Here is an 18,628-nt window from a genome sequence, read left to right as displayed (position 1 = left end):
TCAATGGCGAAACGATCGTTCGAGTCGTTAATTTTAAAATGGCGTCTGAAAATTAACGTTAGTAATAATAAATCGAAAATAGTAATCGTACGTCTATTTAGATAATGTTGGAGTGGATATATAGCTATATAGCTAGTATGTTGAGTAGTCTAAAACTTTACTCATAAACCAAAGAGTTTGTGTCGAAATTATTTATTGCAAATATATACACGTATGAAATTAACAAAATGTCTTTATTTATAGTTCGTTTTACAAGGTGTACTAAAAATGGTTGAAGAAAAATATTTTTTTTCTTCTTACATATAATAAAGTTTACTAAGTCAAAATATTGCCGTATTTTAGTAAAGATGAGAGCATTGTTTAATGCAAATAACTGACGTTGGAGTCAACGTACCGCGTTGCGAATTTCCAGGGCTGTCACTGAAGAGAAAAAACTCAATAAAAAGCAAAATATCTGAGAAAATCGTCTTATCTATCATATTTTCCTTATTTTTACGACTAAAAATTACATTAAAAATATTTTAATATCATGAATTCAAATTAACAATTAAATATTAAAATGCTCTTTATTTGATTCGCGATGTACCTTTTTCAAAAATAAGACTATAAACTATATATACACATCGATTTGAAGGCTCTTATTATTCATGATAGATCTTCGTTCAGAATGATTGTCAAAACGATACCAAAAGTAATTGATATAGGCGTTGATAGAACAATGAAATATAATTCCGATCGTGATGCAATAACAATTGTCTTATTAGCAAAAACTTTACTTTAAATTGTATACACGTGATGTAGCTTCGTGATCTTAATCCATTCTCGTGCGTTCTTAAATATGATTTATTAAAACTAATGAATTTCTTCAGAAGTAATGTTCTTTGTCCGTATTAAGTATAATAATCCAACACAAGTAATAACGTCACATCCACCCTCGATACTAAATAATGACATTAGTGTCGTTGAATCCGGTTTTGTTGTGTTGCCACAGGATATATTCAATTTGATTTCTTATCTTAATTATGAATTTCATAAAAAATACGACACACGTAAAACCCTAACGAATTATCGGAGGTCATTCGCTCGTCTTCGCATCATAAACAAAGCGCCAAGCTCAAAATATTTTTAATACACGATAACCATCAATTTAGCAAAGTGAACACTAAAATGATGTATGTTTATCTTCTAATATGAAAAACATAAACCGTTCTATAATTATTGTTATATAAAATCAGTAAACCATCAATAGAAAATGCAATTATTTTATTATAATTTCGTTTTCTAAATGTAATAGAAGTTTCGTATCTAACTGGGCAAACAAACTTGAATCTACGTATTAAAAAGATGTCGTAGTTTTTCTCGTAGATGTAAGATTCAAATGGTATTATAAATACCTAATAACTTAACTAAGATAGATTTTTAAGGTCTTAATAATGTCCAATGGATACAGATGAATTCCTCAATGTTACGTATAATGGACCATACATGAAGAAGACTGATTGGTGCAATTAATTATTATATAAATGATACTGTCAGTGTGATTGGTCAGTTAAATATGGCGATGGTTGATGCTGATCCTTCGGTTAAATAAGTAGTTCTACTTTTTATGCCTCAAATTATGTACGAGACGTAAGAACTGTCAGCTATAGCTGTCACTGTAATTGTCAGGAAGAGTTGTAGAATACTAATATGTCTCATTAAATAGTCTCTTTGTTTTAAATTTACCGTTGATCATAATTATCGTAAAATAGGTGATTTGTAGTAAACTTCTTGTAAACCAACGGTGAATATGAAAGTATATTAGAACACTGAATGTATATTTAATATGGCACAAGTTACAAATAAATTACTGGAATATAGTAAAGTAAATGTTGTGTATCTCGAATTGATCGAACTGCAATAATACCACTACGCAAATGTAATGATCGTTACTTAAATACAACTCGCGTTTTCTCTTGTTCAGCGTACTCTGAATGCGGATCTGTACCAGCTGCAATTAGCCCCGTATTATGTTACGAACAATCGTCGAAACGTTTGTTATGTCTTTCATTTCTTTATCCCTGTTCTTGTGTATTTCGATGTTTCTGATCGTTTAATTTTACTGTACCTGATTCTTGGAAGGAAGGTTTTTAAGTAGTATGTGTATTTGGAACAATGTAAACCAGTCAATTTAAAATGAAATCAATTTGGAAGTTATATGACATAATGTTTTGAGGAAAACAATCACCAGTATATCCATAAACAGGATCTGGCTATGATTTAATACCAATAAAGACAAATTTTGGACGTGTTCCAAAGGATCCAAGGATAATGGACGTGGAAAATACCGAAGCTACGGTACAAAGAGCTATTGCAAAGGCTCTGGCGCTGCGGTCGTTACGTTGTAACATTATCTTTTATTTATTGAAATTACTTTGTTATGTTATCGAGAAATTAACTATTCTACGTAAATGTCCATTAGAAAGAATGTTTTCTTGATTACATAAAAATATATAATATAATTAGAAATATTGTTTATTAATATTCATTAGGCAACAAAAGATTGAAAAGCAGATGGTCCAATTCATTGATTATGTCATAGCTGGCAAACGAGCAGGAGGCTCACCTGATGAAAAGTGACTACCACTGCCAATGGACATCTGCAACCTTTAAGGAAGGAGTACGCTCTATATTTAAACAGGAGTTCACGGGTTTATCGTCTCGCATGCAGTATCAAGTTGTAAGGTGTAATAAGTTAGGTATTAGCAGTTTTTGTCTAAAGGAAAACATTGCGAGAAAACTTTTAAATATGTATGTACCGAACTCTGTTCTCGCGATTAACTAAGCGCTTCCGGCTCCCCCTAAAATATATGTATAAGTCCATCTTAGTCAAGAAGTGGAATAGTTACGTTCTGTTGCTCTGTAGACTGTTGCGTTACATGAGCGTGGCGATGTTTTGAATAAAGTCATGTACAAAGGGGCCAAGCAGTAAAAAAAAACAAGCAACCGAGTGAGTTAACGTACGCAAAACATCACACCTCATTTTCGCATTATCGCAAACTACGCAGAATTACGAATTGGGGTCGATGACTAATAAACTGTGAGAATATTAGCGTATTTGCTACATAATATAGATAATGGTAATGGCTTCATTTTTAACACGATTTCTCCTTTTGAATTAAATATAAATTCTCGCAATTTTATTTCAAACGTATTTTTTCGGCTTATGACGTTGATCTGCTAGAGTTAAATATTCAACAAAGCAAGAAGATATTCAATTTATTCTATTGTGTAAATTATATATTACTGTTCGTTTTCTTGTATTTTGTTGATCTAATTAAATATCAGTTGATTTATCTTTGTTTCTTATATATAAGAAAGTAGTTCTCGCCACGTTTATCGCTCGCGTTTTATGGATTGGTCGTCATAGGTACCAAATTTCATCTAATTTGGTTTAGTGGTTGATAGACAGACTTGATATCGAATTTATAATATTAGTATACATAACAAACCGAATTTAACAAAAATATTTTAGTAGCAAAATTAAAAGTATTCTTGTATTGATTGCAAAATCGAATTTGAATTTATTTAAGCATTCGTCAAAGAAAGATCCAACTTTAATTACATTATGATTCAATCGATTTGCCATCGTGTGACGAAGTCAATTGGATCGACCTCATACGTTTTTTTAGCGAGATACAGCGAGCGGTGAATCAATAATAGCTTCAGGAGAAATGTGCGTAATTGTGGTATCCATGACTCATTGTAACTTGGAAATCCATTTAAGGAAACAAAATTTGTATTTAATTAGTCAGCGGCTTTAAAGAAAGCTTAAGCGTCATCTATTATTATAGTAAATTAATACTTTATTAAACGTCGTTCTTAAAGTCCTACTGTGTAGTCGATTGTAGGTCCTGTAAATAAGATATTAGGTTTAAAATATTTTTATGATACTTGTGATCAGTTCAAAGGTTTGAGGGGTAAAGCTATGAGTCAGAGCGCATGCGTTGAATGCCTTCCACGCCGGATGAAATGTATCACACATGAGTCACGGCTTTTGAAAGCTTTAGAAAAATTCGCGTTACGCAGAACCTTTGGACGGTTTGGAGAGTGGTGTTTCGAATATTTATATGTTTATATTAATGAATCTAACGATTAGAAATGTTAATAAGCATCGTTGTCATCCTTGTTTTATATTGCAAAAGATTTAAAGAATAGCTTGATTGGTGTTTAAGATCAGGCTGTTTATAATATTTAACTGATTACATAGTGTAGATATTACTATGACTGAAGGTGGATTGACTATTAAGATCAGAAGTCAGAAGTTATTTCTTTGTTGTTTAAATTATGTATCATTTAAAAGCTTGAGTTTAAAATATTTTAGACAAAAAAATCATCATCCCTTCTGATGAAATATACTTTAATGTATAAGATGATTTTTATAAATGTAAACAGTGTCGCGGAATAAAATAAAAATCTATTAATCACACGACTTTCTTACTGGTATACCTCGTAAAATTTCTTTCAAACGATATGTGTGGCTAGACTTTCCCGCAATGGTAGAAGGGTTGAATCTTTTGTAGGTACTTCAATAAAAATATCTTTAATAGTTCCTCACGATAAATATCGAAAAGGTTGTTCGGTATTTGTCGGTAAACAATTATCATTAAATAGTATAAAACAAAGTCGCAAAGACCAGAGGATTTTTTAAAAAAAGATGCATCTTCTAAATCCTCATTAAGCATGAATCTACAGAAAACAACTCTTCTTTCAGCATCCTCTTCGTAAATAACGTGCACAGAATTAAAATGATAATACAAAATATCTTAATTGTAACTTAGCGACTGAACTGTTTATGTATCTAAATTTAATTTTAAATTTGTATTAAGTAAGTAAGTTTTTTTACATTGGTTATTATTTTAAATCAATTTTGTAGGAATTTTAAAGAGCGACCTTTAGTACGAATTCGGTCATGTTCGAATACGAATTTCGTTGCTTTGAAATAAATTCCTAGTTTTTATACATTTTCGGAAAGCTAATTAAACGATTATGTTTTTAAAATAATCTGCAGAACAAGTTTCATAATGTTTTTTTTGGTTTTTAGGCATATTTGAGGGAAAAAAATAAAAAAAATATTGAAATAAGATCGTTTTCCGTCACGCTTTTTTAAATTTGGACCGAGAATTATTGTTTAAATATTGAAAAATATCCAATCGTTTTTATAAATCAGAAGGAAAAAGAAACTTTTTTTAAATAAATTTTTGAAGTTGCAATTTTGACTTATTTTGAAAAAATCTAAAAAACGTGATAACTAAAAAATGGTTCACTTTTGCATTATGCATATGGGGGTTAAAATTATCGCAAATAGTCACCCTTATCACCTCCTAACGGGAATACGTCGAATTACCAATAACCCTGTATAATTTTAATTACATTGTTCAGCGTCGTTTCGACAACTATCTAAATATTTATCTTTATGATAAGATTTCTTTTTCGATTTATTTTTTGAATAATGTGTTATAATTAAAATAATTTATTGATTATATTGTGACGATGTAGATCTTGCATATGAAATGGGAAAACTATCCTAAGTCGTAAGGTTTAAGGAATAGAATAACATCATTACAATATGGTCCTTCGGTGCCGGGTAGGGTGAGGTGTGACGCATGAGGCGACACGACGGTCACTTACCGTGCGATGGTTTTTATTGTGAGATGGATATGTTTCGAACTAATGGCTTTCTCAATTTCTTTTGACTCAGAATGCAAATATTGCTGTAATATATTGTCTGGTCGTTGAACGACCTCAATCTGATACAGGATGATTCGTTTTAAGACTATAAATAATGTTATTATTTGTCTTGTCTTTATTCTGACTGACTCCAACTTTTTCTGTCACTAATAAGGTATATATATTAATATCAAGCTCAGATGAAGTTAAGAGTGTTTTTCGGGTTGAATACAAACAGGTTTGGTATTGTCACTACGAATTTATTATTTCTAATAAGAGATCTTATATGTTATAAAAAATAATGATAGATTTTGGTTCGTATCTATTTATTTGATCAGATTGAGTCGAACCTACATTTATTTTGTAGTTGGCACTATAATGAAGGTTTGCCAGGGGGCTTAATACAATAGATGGTACGGGATTTATATCGAATTGTTTCCAAATTTTTTAAAGAGATTGGTATATTCTTAAACTAGTATACTATATAATGTCTAGTTAATTTCAATTTGAAAAAAAATAAAAAATCATTATATCTATCTGTCTTTTATTATGGTATCAGTTATTAGTTTAAAATGATTAATTTTATAAACACATCAATTAAACGATTGCTTGTCATTCATAAGTCATTTTTGTTACATTAAGTTACAATTATATTACATTTAAGTTGCTATTAAGTATTTTTAATTGGGTACTTTATTTAAGTACATTTTAATTCGATTTTAGAATTTATATTTCGTAATCTCAAAATAATTTTCCATAGAAATAAAATTGATTAATAGTTTAATAAATAAAATAACATTTATTTCAAGAATTAAGTCAGCTAAGTTATATATTTAACTAGTCACCATCATACATAAACATTGGCGATGATAGAAATATTAACCATTTTTTCCATCGCCAATGCGCCACCACCCTCGGGAACTAAGATGGTATGTTCCTTGTTCCTGTAGTTTCACTGGATCATCCATCATCCATCAAACTGGAACACAACAATACTAAGTATTACTTTTTGGTGGTAGAATATCTGATAATTGGATGGTACTTAGTAAGACGGGCTCGAACAAAGCCACCACCACCACCAAGTAAAATGTTTGTCAAAGGTTATCCAGTAAGCGAAAACAATTTAAAATGAAATAGGTTATTTGAAAAGTTTTGGCATCGTTTCCAGTGCTAGTAGCAGAACGAAGCAAAATTCGGTATAGCCACGCTTTGAATGTTCTTTAAGTGCCTCCCCCCATCCTCAGTTGGCAGGTGACATCCCCTCGGGGCAGGTGCATTCCCAATTTGAGGCAGCGTTTGTAAATGTTGAGAGTTGGATAATAATTTTAAAATGTTGGATTTACTTTCACATATATTTAATGTTTATTTATTATTTATTGCACACAGTATACAAAGCAATGTGGTACAACATAAAGCGTTTATTTTATTGTAAAAATATTAGATTTATCGATATTTTTAATGCAAAAGGTCGTATTTTATTAATGGTGACTGTTGTCGTCTAAATAGGAAAATATAGTACAATATTCAGAGCTCTGAAATTATCCCGATTTTTCTGTGTACGAAGGAACCATCATCATTAATTGCATTACCAGTGTTATAGGTTTTTTTTCTTTCTAATATTCCTTTGAGATATCTTCATCTCCCTTGGTGATGTTGGTCAGGATGGGAAAATAAACATAGTCATCGTTGTCTCAAAATTAGTTTAATTTGTAATAACTTAATTTTTGACTTCAAGCTACTTTGGAATATTGATTACAAAATTTTTATAACGATTTCACTTATTTTGTGATTAGTAATTTGAAACGAAACAACATAGTTTTGGTAGCACACTTATGATACAAACAATACAACGTATGTCAATAACAGATAATTAATGTACTTAAAACTATTTGTTAAGGGATATGATCAGGCCATGTTTATCCATTGCTGGACAAAGTTCTCTCCTCGACCACGCCACTGATACGCTCGTTTCCCAATAGTCAACGGTCATTTTTCTTACGTCGTTGTTCATTTAACCTGACTTCAATGGCATGAGCATTCAACGTGTATCTGTTGTATAATAACATTTTACAACACCCTTTACAATACAAGGCTTGCGTTTTAGTAAAACTTTAATGTACTCGAGCATGACTAACGTGAATCACTTTTTATTTTATAAGATAATATTGTATATATTTGATATAGTTTTAAAAATATACCGGATTTAGATAAGTCGATTATGTAATATCCGGCTTAAACAATTTTATCTGTATTATTTTATTGTTTATAGGTTTTTTTTAACAATATATTTATATAAAAAACTGCTCTGATATCTAATGTAGAGGTTGTTATGTTATTTACATGGTGGTTAGGTTTTTTACTGTTTCCCCCTCTGGGTAGGTACCATTCAATTACCATATATGTATTATATCGTAAATAATACTTAGTTTTGTTACGTTCCGGTTAGAAGGATGACTGAGCCAGTGTAACTGCAGGCATAAGGGACATAACATCTTATCTCCCAAGTAAGGTGGTGTATTGCCGATGCAAGAAATAGTTACAGTAGTTATATAATATTTCTTACAGTGCTAGTGGATAAGGGCACTGGTGATCAATTAATATTAGGTGGTCCAATTGTCCGTACACTTAAAATTAAACCGTGCGATTGCCAAGTCATTATATTTAGTATATTAAAATATGTCAAATATTGATACGTTCACTATAAAAATGGTACGTAACTAATTAGGAAACAATCATTGAAAATGTGGTTGAATACCTGTTTCCACAGATACTAAGTAAATTAACTGAATTTACATGAGATCTCACAATTTTTTCTGGTACGACTGCGTGACGTGGCTTGCATTTTTAATACTTTTGATGGAATATAATTTACACTGACAAAATTCAATTTAAATTTGAATTATTTCGACGCGGATTATTAGATTATTTCCTTTTAAAATTGTCACAAATTCTTATAAACAACACAAGGTAGCTTCACACTAACGCTGACACTAGGTTCCTAGTGCAGTAATGTCAATAACGAAAGAAGCTCTACTATATAATAAGTAGCTTTACATTTACCTACTGTTGCCCTTCATGCCAATATAGCCTATTCCAATCAAAGGAGGACTAATACGTATAAACAATTTCGATATTGAAATGACGTAATATATATAATATTATGGTCTATATTCATTATGGTTTATTGAAAATACAGTCGTTAGTAGCTAAATAAAGGAGGAGTTGTATTGTAAATAAGAATATATTAAAATGTATGTAAAGGCATTACCAGAGCCTTTAGCGAATCACGTGGAATATGTAAATCTGAGGTTTGTTTATCTTTACAAATTATTCGATTGGATTAGGTTGTAGAATATATTGTTTAATTCATAAATTGACTTAAATCTACATAGTCCATGCTGATAGTTCCTAGCTCCCTCAATGGTGAGGCTTAATGGTTTAATGTTATTAATGAGTTCTGTCTTCAGTCTCCATTGTCCGAATAATGATGATGTCATAGTCATCACATATCATCGGATATTACGTCATCGTGTCTATCTAATCGTTCTGTTATATATCTGTAAATAAATCAGATTGAAGGTTACATTGCATCGCACAGTGGATCATATCGTCGGTACTGTTTATTCGAAGTTTTTTTTTTATATTAGACCAATATGTATTTTAAGTATACTTCGTTTATTATTTAAAATTCAACACAATTCTACACATATTCAATTATTTAAATAGATTTTTGTTCAAAAGACAAAAGGACCAATTTTTAAGCATTGTGAGATACATTAGTTGTCGTTTTTAAAAGCTTTATTAAAGACAAAAAGAAGAAATATTTAAATTTTTTTTTTTAAATAGTTTTTTTATCTCCCATTGCATCCACAGTAATCTCAGTAATGCAATAGGCATATCAGCGGATGTCGCGATACGAGACGAGGTGGTATCCTGCGCCAGGGTTAACGACCCTCGGGCATGATAGTAATTATCAGTGAAATAGTAAAAACTTCTTGGTATTTTTTTATTTTTAACCTGAAGTACTTTATGCAATGCAAATACCTATCTTATACCAATTGTATCTTTATATGAATGGTGTGGCAAGATTAAATCACAGTCGTAGGCTGGATGTCAAGTTGCTGTAGATATAGAATTGTAAAAATGTATATAAATCCGATCGGTGGGTACCACCCACCCATCATATTATATTCTACCACCAAACAGCGGTACTTAGTATCGTTGTGCGCCGGGTGAGTAAGCCAGTGTAACTACAGGCACAAGGGACATAATATCGTAATTCCCAAGGTTCCGCATTGGCGTTGTAGGGGACGTTTAATATTTCTTATAGTGCTAATGTATAGACATTAGGAATCGGTGATCGGTGGTACATTTACCCGTCCGCTAACTTCTTTGAAATAAAAAACGAATGTCGCGTATGAAGTCGCGTGTACCAGCTAGTAACATATTGTAAAAGAGCAAGTATCACACGATCGACAAATTCACGCCTCGAATAATGTCATATTGTTTGTCGAACATAAGTTATTATTTGCAGCGTCTTGTCATCTTTATGACATGTGATTGTCAGATCAGGAACTTCGTGGCCATCAGGATATAGAATATACTTGATATTAAGTCAAATAATATATTAAACAGCTTGGTTATTTTAAGCTACAGTAACTATAATTAAATGGAATTATTTTTAATTTGGTACAATATTGTATGTAACTAGAAAATTTTTGGCGGCTCTTCTTTATTCTGAAGTTCGGGTTTTTTAACATTTAACGTATGATTATCCTGTTTATTTTGTATGTATGTAAGTAGTTTGAGTTTAAACGTGGGTCGAAGGCTTTTGTGTTTAAGATATACTAATCATATACTAAATATATTTACCAACATAAATCAAATTTACTCGATGTAATAAGAGACTACTGCATACATCTACTGTTCATAAATCACGTAGATATTTTGTTTGTTTAGCCAATTTCGGTAGCGCGTGGGTTGAATGCTACAGCGGTACCAAACAGCCTAACCGCCTAAACGTGTAATCTAATAGCGTAAAGCGAATTATATTGATTCATACAGTGGATACGATGGAAGTTTAGTCGATTGAAATATTGAGACGAATAATGATTGTCTGTTAACAAGTAACTCGCTAGTGTTACTGAGCATCGCGAATTATATTTTCAATATAAAATTGAGAAGTAACTTGTATTACTAGTTGACTTAGGCTGCAAGTGATGCAGTCTGTGCAAAGAATCGGTGTTTTCAGCGGAAATCTAAAAAAATAAAATTTTGGTTCGATTAGAGCGCATTTCTCAAATCCTAAATACGTATTTTTGTCTTGTGTGCGTTAGGAATGAACCTTTATGAGTTACATATTAATTCACGTAGTACGAAATTAAAAAAGAGCTATGACCAAACTGACTAAAGATCAAAGAACTATTCTTTTTATAAATTGCTTAACGTAAGAGCCGTCACTTTATACGCTAAATAGTATTCACTTGATAGCGATTTTATGTTCACAGTCCTTTGATACAAATGTCATTTATTATTTAAACTAAGTACCAATCACTGAAATCCATTCAGTGCACTTTGAGCACGGCACTAAATAACCAAATATGGATAACTTCACAAGTCACGTACTATAAACCTTATGTTGTAACCATAAATGTTGAATATGACTCACATTATAATAACACAAAGGATTTTCAACCGTATGTCGAAGTGTTAAGGTTCCTGGATGATTCAAAGAAACGACATGGAATGTAGGCGACTGATAAGGATTACCTCGTCTGCGACATAACGAAAATAGTAGATTAATATATACAATTAAAGCTATCTAATGAAGGTTTCAATTAGATGGAATTTGGTAAATGTAACGCCAGAAAACGTAACAATTTATTATCCACTAGCAAACCACCCCGGTTCCGCACTGGTGCACTTTATTAATAAAGAATAAGAATATGATAATACATATATAGTAATACATAATGATAGTCTACCCGATATAACAATTTTAGGTTTGGATCAAAGTTCTGTTGATTACCTACATACAAACAAATTTCACCTCTTATTTAATAGTATCTGAAAATTTAATAAAAACTTATTTATCGCGGACCTTTTTTTTATGACATTGTTTGGCGGACGAGCATATGGGCCACCTGATGGTAAGTGGTCACCACCGCCCATAGACAAAGGCGCTGTAAGAAATATTAACCATTCCTTACATCACCTATGCGCCACCAATCTTGGGAACTAAGATGTTATGTCCCTTGTGCCTGTGATTACACTGGCTCACTCACCCTTCTAACCGGAACACAACAATATAGTGTACTGTTATTTGGGGAAAAGAATATCTGATGAGTGGGTGGTACCTACCCAGACGGGCTAGCACAAAGTCCTACCACCAAGCTCTTGCTAATATATTTTTAATCCGTACGAAAATCAGTAATGTAATATAATCGTTTTAAACGAATAAATGATGAAACTTAAATCACGAAGGGTAACGTAGTAGTAAGCAATTAAAAAGCGGCCTTGCGCTTGCGCCGTGCCCTGATTGCACGTGCGCACATGCGCGTTGGAGGCTGTTGCTAACCTATTAGTCGAGTACAGTTGTGATGATTCAACTTAAATCTTGCCTGGATTCTTAATATAGTCCCATTATAACGAGAATTATGTTACAGATATATGTTTTGTAGAGATAGAATTCCTAGTAGACTATGTTAGTACAGGTCAAGAAGATTGCATTAATTATGGACACAAGGGAAACTGGTGGGAAGGATGGGGGTAATATTTTTATAATACAATTTTCCTGTCATTATGTATAAGTTCTATACAAATGAATATCCAAAGTGAAGGGCCATTTTAGATATTGTACATAGCAATCAAAATTCCTGTGCGTTCGATGTGTGACCTGAAAATAAAAAAAAATCACATCAAATTACTAAAGTCAGTCAAAATAATAAAAATAAGACCCAAAAGTCACAACACCTTAGTGATCGTTTGAAGAAAAAGACATTTGAATTTAATAATTATATATTTGGATTGACTATAATATATTCGTTATATTTACATTTATAATATAGTTGTTGTCGATGTAGTTGATAATTTTCTCTTTTCGCTCTTGACTCAATGGTACTGTCATTTGGTGCGTCAGAAGTGGGTTTTTTCAATATCGCAATGCTCGCAAGGGTACGAGGTGGCGAAGTGAAAATACGAAAAGAGGATGTCGATTACAATAAAAACTATTCTAGCGGCAAGATACGATGGCCGTTTTGACACATTAAAAAAATGATGTGAAATGTAAATTTATTATCGATATAATATATTCAAATCTTTGTTTTTTTACAAGTAATTTAATTGAAGTTTTTGTTGCAAGTAGTATCTGATTAAAAAGGTTTAATAAAAAAAATATAAAATAAGTTTAAGTAATATATTCGAACGATATCAATTTTAATAAAAAATTGGAATAAGAATGAATAACTTTATAAACACATTACACACAAGAAATAAATTGATACAAAAAAAGAAACCAAAAACATTTACTATCAAAATATAAAAAATAAAATATAAAATATTTACTGTCAACACAAATATAACACCGACTACGAGGTCGAGTTTGAGAGTGTGACGTACACGTTTACGCAAAAAAATAAATAAAAAAGTTATCTTCGCGGTACCCTAATATTTGTAGTTTAGAAATCACGTTCGATAAATTTTATGACTAACTGCACATCACTATTGACAATAAAGAACAACAATTTGCTCCTTTGATGTAATTATTTATTAAATACGAAACTTCATGAGCGGGCAAACGTCAAAACGGCCATCATAGCGTGCCGCTACTATAGTATTTTTGAACATTCCAGAAAAAAATAACAAAATGATACCTTACACTATTGATTGTGATGTTACCTGAAATAAAAATATATACATACACATGAACCTACCAAACCATATGACATAGTTACACCAAAGGTTTATATAATACATCCAAATTAAAGAATAAATAAAATAACTGTAAAGAAGGAACGAATAAAAAAAAATGTCTGGACTACAACGTTAACTTGCAGTTAGTACGATGCCGACATTGTCTGCTGATGGTAGATGCTGACTCAGCAGGAAATAATTATGCATGCATGTATGGGAGTATATCTTATTAGAATTTATATGACTTTTGTTTATTTTCTTTATTGGTGTAATAATATTATTTGTATTTGAATGCAAATACCTTTTATTAAAATTATGCTGAGTTATGATGAGTTCAGCCTAAGATTGACGAAACGAACTCGTATACAACTTCTCATCCTCGATCTTCGTCCAAGTTTAATCTTGTATCGTACCAAATTTCATCCAAAATGATTCAGTGATTCAACAGTAACAGACGGAGCTACTTATAATATTAGTATAGATCTCGCTAGGTGATGATTTAATTTATATGTCTGTTGAAACGAGTGAATGCTTACGAATGGTCATCGGCAAAAACAATTTCGTGTATTTTATTATCGTGATTCGAACTAAAAAATATTCGAGTATTTTCGCTTGATTTGGAACGTTGACAGATATCATTTATCTGTTCGGGTATCTGATATAATTCGGCTTTGTTATTATATTTCTAGATATCACTAATAATTTCGATTGTCGTTTTAACTAAATTGGACTTGATCATGTGATTTGAATAGTATTCTAAAGGTAATGGTCCTAGTGCATAGTTTAAAAGTAAACTCTACGAGTTTCATCTTCAATGATTTGTCAATTTAAACCAGCTTGAAAACAACTGGCTTCCCTCGAGGTAGCTGATCTTCCAAGAAGACGATTAGCTCGAAGTCCATCGAAGATCTCCTGATGTTCAGTAATAAAATAAAACTTTGAAACGCCAAAATGAATTAAAGTAAAATGTAAAAAAAGGCACGGGCAACTGTGAGCCCATGAATGTTGTAAACTTTGTCTTAAGCCTTGGAAGTTCTTCTATCTTGCTTGAATATGTTTTGGATACATGTTGCAGAATTTCATTTAATACCCGCCTATCCTCACAATGTTTCACTTTCCTACCGAGTACAAGATGTTAAACAGAAATTAAGCTAATGAAAACTCCAGGTAATTGTACGTAATCTTCAATTAAAATTCATTATGTAACTTTTAGCTTATTTAGGGCAGATATGACTGACGAAATAAATTATTGAACTGTTTCATTACCGTCGATTACTTTATCTAAAATCTCAGAGATGCTGGTTAGTTCAAACGCTGCTGTGACATTTTAAATAATCTCAACGTCCAGAAATCATATCGACCAATGATTATGTTCCGTTATCATCGTATAAAAAGTTAAAGAACATAACGTACGTCAAGTTCAATCGTAAAACTACAAAGTTTCGTCCGTTATGTGCCAAGGTCTTCGACGATCACGATTCTGATCGGTCTTGTTTTTCCAGATTTTTTTAAAGATTTACATGATCTGAGTCATCGTCGCTAATGTAATATGGGTGCGGATGTTGTATGTGATTGAGTTATTTTCGTTTTGTCTTTTGGTCGTTGGGCGTTTGTGTTGTAATATTTCGTGGTCATCATCTATGAATTAGGGGATCGTTTCGATGTAAATCTTGTACAAATTTTTTGGGCATTGGTTATCTGTAAAGGCTATTTTCTTTACAGAAAAATTAGTAATTACTCCCAAAATTAATATTCTTTTCAACTTTTCCATCATAAGTGAGTTTTTTTTTCACTATTTTAGCAAAACCCTTTCGTTAAATGTTTATATTAATAATATATAAAAATATCCAAATATTTAACTTATCGTATGGGTTATTCATGTTTTAGAGAAACGTTGATTCATATACGGATACGGATACACCGTATTATTAGCCGTATTATAATAGCACTTATCAGGAACCTTTTTAATTTTTGTCAAAACAAAATGTCTGCTGTTGAGAAAAATACCATCGATATCGGTTATATATGTTAATGTTTAAAATATTTATAATACGACAAAATTAAAGATATGATAAAATATTTTCAACATAAATTACATTTGCTGAGCGGAATACTGATCTCCTGACTCATCCACAAACGTGACGGTGCCATACTTTTCCTTTGTGAGCGCATATTTTGTTCAACAACTGATTACACATTGTCGAAACAAGTCAAACGGTTATCGCCCTTAGCGGTTTAACTTAAAAGCTATTATAACGTGTACTGTGTACCTATAGTGTAATGACTGATGACACGTCCGACGTCCCATGACCGACTACAGAAGGTTGTTGTCGTTTTTCACTTATTTTGTAAATCAAAATGCAATTTAATTGTCATGATTTCAATTTAAGAACACTTAAGATATATAATATGTCGTTAGTAATTTAATTTTAATGAATCCAAGTGCCCGTATATAATATTGATTTTGGTTTAAAGAAGCGGTCGTACACCTACTGAATGAAAAGAAATTACTCACAAAACAGTTGTGATTTTTATATCTTTTCTCAAAATGTTCACAAATGATAAGATCTTACATACCTCCTACCATAATCATTTTTAATATATCGTGTGCCATTATCAGTGTATATAGATAAATAAGAAAAAAATATATAATCTATACGTATCAACTACATATGTCTTCAAGTTGGAATTTCTTTAAACGACTTAGACTATATACGTTTTAAAAAGTATAATAAAAAACAATATTTATCAATTTCGAAATACAAACAAAAAAAAAACGGTATTGAGAAAAGAGTTCTCATAACTTTTAAATAGGTACTGTGTCTTAAATAAGTGTAAGCATAAATGTCAATTGCTCAATTTCAAGCACACATGCTACACATAACCATAAGTTAGCCGAGTCGGGCCAAATTAGGAGTTGTATCGTGGAAATTGTGCCATGTCAGCTGTTATGGGTATAGCGACGTGAGCTTGCATCAGTTATCCGTGTTGACGGCTGTGGGCCGGTTTACCTTTTGCGCAGTAATATTTAAAAAAAAAAAAGTTACTTAGATTTTGTAGCCGGTATGTTGTATGTAGTACTGCTACTCAAATGTAGGTTTTGGAATGATTTTCCTCCTAACGTTTTCCGTTTGAACTACAAAATGAAGTTCTTATGTAAATACTTAAATGTCAAATGTATGCCAATGCTAAAATTATATAGTATTATATATAATAAGGGTTAATATAATTAAAGTTTTTTTTAAATTTATAATTATTTTTTAATTGTTTTTAATTCTGAAGATATATGTTATGATTACAGATGATATAATATACAAACACACAGCAATCCTGTTCATCATCTCGACCGATGTCGGCAATAAATACAATTCTATTGTGTCATCACTCATAACAATTACGACCAACGGCGTTTTATTCAATAATTTCAAAACAGATACTCTTGTGATTAATTAAATATTTGTATAAATACTTAGTTTTGTTTACTTGATTCCATTACGCTCTTTATGTCGGGTCAGATCGTAAATTGATTCAGAGTAATTTTGCTCCCGTTATCAGTCACTGATAACCATATCACGCGATATACTTTGAAGAAGCCGCGTCTGATAACTGAGATTACTAGTTTATAGCTACCTTGATCTTTAAAGAAAACAACATATCATACAATGTGATTTGAAGAATAAAAAAATCAAGGTAATCCCACAACTAGTCGGAAGACTTATTGTGGTAATTAATTCTTAAGAAAATATATATATATTTCTCCCTTATTTATACAAAGATAATATTTATCAAATTATTTTTGTTACTAACATTATCTGTGCTTGTAGCATAATCACAATGATCAGCAAAAAAAGTATTACAAACGAACAAAGTAATAGTTTTTAAATATGTACATTCGTATTATGTACGATATTTATTTTATTTATGTATATATTTTCGAAACACCATGTTCACAATTTTTTTAGTACACACACACACACACACACAGCGTGATACTGATACACCACGACATGCGCTTACATTATACATTTATAACATTAAAAACGGAACACAACACTCCTACATTAACATATTTTTAAAATAAAAACAGACACATGAATAATAATTTGAAAGAAAATATTTATCTATAAATTAAAATGAAATTAACCAATGAAATAAAAACAAAGTATTAACTTGACACTAATTAAGCAAAATGTGTAATATTTTTTTAAAACTATTGCTATAAACATAATTATAAAACTTAAGAGAATTATTTATTTCTCTGAAAGTTCTTAAACTTATTGGTAATATTATAAAATAAACACTTAACATGATACTTAAAACGATATCTCCAATTAGTTATATTAACAGTATTAATTAGTTGTTTTGCGCATTAATTTTATTACTCAATGATCTACTTTGACCTTATGCGAGTGTTCAGATGTTCACGGAGATGGAATAATCCTATATGAAATACGTAACTTCTTCATCGATTTTTGTAACGGTGCATGAGGGTTAGAAAGCGTCATGCTACTGGCATGCTTATAATTTGAAAGAGCAAACGGAGCTCTATCTTAATGCGTGGTGATTAGCTGGAGTTCAAATGTTTTGCGTATTTCGTCGGATTTCTTCCTTATCGGGAGTTCACACTACATTCCATTTAAATGTTTCTCTTCCAATGTTAAATATCCTAATATTATAAATCTGTATGTTTTTATGTTTGTTACTCAATCGCGCAGAAATTACTGGTAGGATATTAATGAAATTTGGAGTAAAGATATAAGCTACCTTCTTAACATATAATCTAACTAACGTGCTCAAATCACACGAAAACGAAGCGTCCTGTGGGAGCTAGTCGATGTATGATGTATGAAGTATACATACATATATATTCATACATATATATCTCATAATTAACACGAATGACTCAACCATAAATAAGTACAAAAAATATAGTAAATACAAATAAAGATTGCGTTCAATGGTGGCCAGAATACAGCATTTCCTCGTTGAACCGCTATTCCGACCGAAA

General features: G+C 31.3%; 1 protein-coding gene across 2 annotated transcripts in view; it reads left to right on the top strand.

Moving 5' to 3' along the window:
• Zip (zipper) overlaps positions 1 to 18,628 on the top strand; it is a 74,397-nt gene that overhangs the window by 16,299 nt on the left and 39,470 nt on the right. The gene's annotated exons all lie outside the window — the stretch shown is intronic.

This window comes from Vanessa tameamea, chromosome 9 (assembly GCF_037043105.1).
Source record: "Vanessa tameamea isolate UH-Manoa-2023 chromosome 9, ilVanTame1 primary haplotype, whole genome shotgun sequence".
NCBI lineage: Eukaryota > Metazoa > Arthropoda > Insecta > Lepidoptera > Nymphalidae > Vanessa > Vanessa tameamea.
Note: the sequence above shows the minus strand (reverse complement) of the source record. Positions and strands in the feature narration are given on the sequence as shown.